General features: G+C 48.3%; 1 protein-coding gene across 1 annotated transcript in view; it reads left to right on the forward strand.

Moving 5' to 3' along the window:
• Positions 1–5384, forward strand: part of EVI5L (ecotropic viral integration site 5 like) — a 58281-nt gene that overhangs the window by 519 nt on the left and 52378 nt on the right. The window lies entirely within an intron of this gene.

Genomic DNA, 5384 nt, shown 5'->3' on the forward strand with positions numbered 1-5384 from the left:
CCGAGTCCGGAGCGCCTGGTCTGCCCTCACATCCATGCCCTGCCTTTATCTGCCAGGCTCAGGGGTGATGCCCCCCCAGTCTGAGGAGCTGTGGCAGAGGGGAGCCTGTGCCCAGACCCTGGGATTTGTTCAGCCCCAGGCATCCTCTCAGCAGTGGGTGCAGGGAAGAGAGATTGCTGGCTCCCTCCCACCTTCCCTCTCCTGGGAAAACATGGTAGCAGCTGACACATCTGCCGTCCCTGCCTTTATCTGCCAGGCTCAGGGGTGATGCCCCCCCAGTCTGAGGAGCTGTGGCAGAGGGGAGCCTGTGCCCAGACCCTGGGATTTGTTCAGCCCCAGGCATCCTCTCAGCAGTGGGTGCAGGGAAGAGAGATTGCTGGCTCCCTCCCACCTTCCCTCTCCTGGGAAAACATGGTAGCAGCTGACACATCTGCCGTCTTCTCCACCAACCAAAGCTGCAGCCCCTGACTGCTGGAAATGTCCCCCCTCCCAGTCTCTGGTGCAGGGGCTTTTTGTTTGCCTCAGTGCCCTGGTCCCAGCATCTGCTCCCCATCCCTCCAGCATCCACTTCTGGGTTTAAAAAAACCCCCAATCTAGGCCAGGGTGACTTGGTCTCTTCTAGAAGGAACCTTCCCCTTGCAGTCTCCCCTGCAACCGTGTCTGCTGCTGGAACCAAGAGATTCTTCTCCAAATTCTAGTTCCTGCTGGGCCTTTTTCCTTTTGATTTATTTATCTGGGTGTTGGGCCACCATCCAGGGTCAGTTACCTGCTGGCTTTGTCAAACCCCACACTGACATGAGTTGTCTCAAGGTCTAGCTGGATGCACGGGGCTGGTGTGATGGCAGCACTCTGTTAATTTTTTTCCAGAGGTGATGGTTTATTATTGTTCCCATTGTGTTCAGTTTTTAGTCAGGTTAAAGATCGAGGAGGTGGTGGCTGATCCTCGTTCAAAGAATAAAAAATGTACTAGTAAGATGCTACCAGCTGCCTTTGATTTAAAGATTGATGCTCCATGTTCCAAGCTAGGGGGGTTTAATTTTTTGCCTGCTCAGTCAGTCCAGAATGGCTGAATGATGAAGAGAAGAGGCTCTTCTATGACTGATTTGCTTTTGGAGGATTTCCTGAAAGAAAATGTCTCGCCACAACCCTGATGTTCATTAGCCATGTAGCAGGTTGCAGGGAGAGATTGAAAATTATGTTGATTTTGATTTATTTCTTTATTTCCTGGTGTCTAGAGGACTTGTTGTATCTAGTCCTGCATTCATTAGAAAGAATCACTGCTTGCCTGAGATCTGTATATTGCACAAATAGCTGATGCTTTCCAGCAGCATCTCAGTAACATTTTGTTTTTTTTCTTAACCCTGATTGCAAGTTATTAGCACTCTCTTCAAAGCAAATCAGACTGATTGTGCCCTGTGTCTTTCCCACTTGACTTTGCAATGGATTTTTTAGCACTGTCGGTCGGTTTATGCTTGTAAAACAAGTACCTGTGTGTTTGGTTTTGGGGTTTTTTTGTTTTTGTTTTCTTAACAGCAGAGCAAGCTTTAGTGCAGATAGAGGCTTTTCATTACTGGGGGGAAAAAACTGCCTACACTCATGCAAAGCTCAGAGTGAGTTTATGTTTAGGGGAGGTGGGGAGGCAGGAAAGCATAGGAAAAAGCCATAAGGCTGACCTCATCAGTGCTAGCTATCTCAGTAGCCCTAGTGTAGACAACCCTCTAGCTACTGACCTGTCAGTAAAATGCCACTGATCTATCAGCAGGTCTTATGAATGTGATGCTTAAAATAATGCTGACACCTGGGAGGCTATTTATAGTAAAGCCTTTTGACCTTTGTGTAGACAGCCCCAGCGGCTTAGCTGATTGGGTACTGTCTACACTACACCTGTTGGCACAAATGCTTACACTGAGGCCTGATGGCTAGAAAGGAGTCCTGTTGGCCATTTGCAAGTAGCTCAGTATTACACTGTTCAAGGCTTGCCCCTCTGACCATTGTGATTGAGAGGTCAGCTGATTAAAATGGTATTGCAGTCAGAGTGGAAAGGAGTCTTTGTTGGCATGGTGTGTGGTCAGCTAGTAGGTTAGTTGGGAATCAAGGTTTTTCAGACCCAGTTACTGTTTCCAGAACTTGTTCCTGGATTCATGAGTAGAAAGAGGAAGTTTCTTAACTCATGATTGTGATATTTCTTTTAAACATGCTTTATTTTTTCCCCTGCCTGTTGTTAAAGGTGCCTGGGGCTTTTTCACCTTCTGTAGCAGTGTTGGATGTTGGCGGCAGCCCAGGCTGGGGATTGTGACTGTGCTATCTATGCTAGTGCTCCTACTGGGGCTAAAACCAAGGGTTCCTGGCTGGAGGGTTTTGCCACTCTACTTAGGGTCAGATTAATCACCACATTTGAAATCGAGAAGGAATTTTACTCCACAGCCTTGGGAGGGGCAGGGTGGACCATGAGTTTCTTCCTTGGATCCCTTGAGTACATTTAACACCACTTGCAGCTGCAGGACACTGCTAGCCCTCAACCTTCTGCTTTATGCAGATTCAGGTACTTTTGATGACTGGTGGGCAGTGTGCCCTGTAGCATACCTACAGGGTTGATTGTGTAGTTTTAGGAGTAGGTTAGACAAGGATGTGTCTAGGACAGTTTGGATGGGGCTGATCCGGCTTTGGGGGGGGGGCTGTTGGACTAGAGGTGACCTCCAGAGGTCCCTTCCAGCCCAGCGTTTATATGATTTCTTGTGCAAAAAGGAACTTGCTGATACCGTGGATGTGATGAGGACTCCAGTACCTTGTGTTTACATCATTACTTTGTGTCGGCTGGCTGCTGTCTCGCCTTCCATCTCTCTTGGCATCATATGGCCAAGATATGAAATCAAATCTGGTACATGGGATGCATGCTGGCTACCCAGCTGGCAAGGAGGTTGTTGACTGTAACTTATCCATGGACCTATCGGGCTCACCCATGGGAAACAAAAGAACTAATGTTGTGCCTCAGTACAATCTCTGCTGGCACCACTGAGCATGAGTGAGTCGGGGGTGGGGGTCACGACCTGGATTTAATATCATAGCAAAAAAGGTTGGGAGCCACTGCCCTAAGAAATCCTTGCTTCTTGCATAACTTCTAGGCCCCACAGCTACATTGCTTTTACACTACTATAAGACATGGAGCATTTTGAAGCGCACAGTTCTCTGAAATAACTGCATCCTAATAGCTGTTCCTTTCCAAATTCCTCCAGAGCCAACACTGCTTCTATTGTAGAAAATATGAGCAATACTTCAAATGTTAGCTACCTTTTAGCTAAATCCTAGAGCAGTTCTTGTGTTGCAGCAAGCCCATAGCAGGTCAGAATGGTTTGACCCTGTGGATTCTTGTTGGAAATATCTGGATTTATATTGTGAATCATGTAGGTGTTTGCATGCGTAACCATATTAGTTTGCTAATATTTGTGTGGCATCCTCTGGCACCCTTAAAAGGATCTCACGGCACACTGGGTTGAGAATCTTTGACTTACTCTGTAAGCACCTTTTGAAATTCTCAGCCTTCAACTATTGAATATTGGGAGGACATGGTGTCAGCGGCTACCCTCCGGTATTTCTGTTTCCATCCAAAAGAAGAGCAATGCAGTGGGATAAAACACGGCTCTTCTATTCGGTAGCATGTTATAAGCAGTCCTGGAGTGTTTTGGTTTCATGTGCAGACCTGCTTTATGCAGTCTAGTCTCCTCCATGACCTGAGGGGCCTCTTTCTTGAATTTCTTGTGTGTATGATAACAAGCTCCTTCCCTTGTTACCTGTGACAAGTAAAAGGTGTTTGTGCCTGGTAGTTGTGTAAGGGTTGTTGCCAAAGTTTTGTAGAGCAGTGAAACAAATGCTTGTCTAGGATGATTTCGACAGGGCTGATCTTGCCTGGAATAGGGGTTGGAGGGATGTGACCCCAAGGGCTTTGCCAGCCTGACATTCCTATCATTCTGTGACAAGAGACGGCCTGTAAGACACCTGAGGAAGAATGCCTTGCATTCTGAAGCTTGCCTTAAATTTACTGGCCTGGCTATGTACTTGAGATAAGAGATCACCCTAAGACAGTGGCTCCCAACCTCAGGGCATGACCCAACTCAGGGTCATGGGGGATCTGCCCCTTGCTGTACCCCTCCCGCCTGTGGGGCTCTCCTGGTGCACGGTCCATGAGGCTCTCACCACCACTGCCCCCACGATCCCAGCACAGCCCAGCCCCGGCTCTGCTGGCACCACTGGGCATGAGTGAGTCAGGGGTGGGGGTCGCGATCTGGATTTAGGATCACAGCAAAAAAAGTTTGGGAGCCACTGCCCTAAGAAATCCTTGCCTCTCGCATAACTTCTAGGCCACCACAGCTACATTGCTTTTACACTACTATAAGACATGGAGCATTTTGAAGCGCACAGTTCTCTGAAATAACTGCATCCTAATGGCTTGTTGTAAGGACCTGGTTATTAGGAGAGAAGATGCTACTTGTGTATATGTGCCCCAAATCCTGAAACAAATACATGAGTCTAATTGCAGGCTCAGCCCAGACATGGCCCCTTTAACCTGACAGGGTGTATTTACTTTTTACAGTGCTTTTTTATTGAGCAATAAAGTTTCATTGAAATGAATGGGCTGCCTGCCTGGCCTTGATCTGTGGGACTTTATAGGCGAAACTCTGAGGAATAGGTGCATCTGTGTGAACACCAGCACCCAAAGAGAGTACCTGGGGTTACTGATAACCTTGGCTTCCTCAAATGCTGTTACATCATTCTCATGATCTCACTCCCTCTTTTGAATGCTATCACACCTATATTGAAGGGTGCTCTCTCCAAGCTGACTGTGTTGTCCTGATGGTTGCCAGAGTCCGCCATGAGCTTGGCTTGCTCTGTAGTGCCAGCATAGTTTCCAAAATGGCTCAGTCTGTGCTAGTGCTCAAGACTGTGCAGGCCGGGAGCGATCCGGGCCCTTTTTCGCGCCGCGCAGGCTGTGGCCAGCAGCTGGGGCACGCTGGGTCGGAGAAAACAGGCAACACGCTAGAATTAGGCACGGACGCGTAATGGTTGATTCAAGATTGTTTACTTACACCGAAGATGATCGCAGTGTAGGCTGGACAGTTTCCCAGGCAAAGCTCTGCTTAAATCCTCGTTTGAGGACTCCGACAGTACTCGGATCATTCCCACAGAGTTGTTGAGGCTCCGTGGATCCTTTTGCGCGCAGGGAAGAGGGATACGTCGAGGATTGCGCTCGGTGACGGGGAGAGTCTAGAGGCTGATCAGACCCCTGTTGCCTGCTTGAAATACGCTGGGTCCAATAGGCTCTGCAGCGCTTAGATCTTCACAAGACGTGAAGTCTCCTCCTCCTGGTGTTCGTGGAGTCCTCCAACTTG

The sequence above is a fragment of the Alligator sinensis genome, unplaced genomic scaffold (genome assembly GCF_000455745.1).
Source record: "Alligator sinensis unplaced genomic scaffold, ASM45574v1 scaffold1892_1, whole genome shotgun sequence".
Classification (NCBI taxonomy): Eukaryota; Metazoa; Chordata; order Crocodylia; family Alligatoridae; genus Alligator; species Alligator sinensis.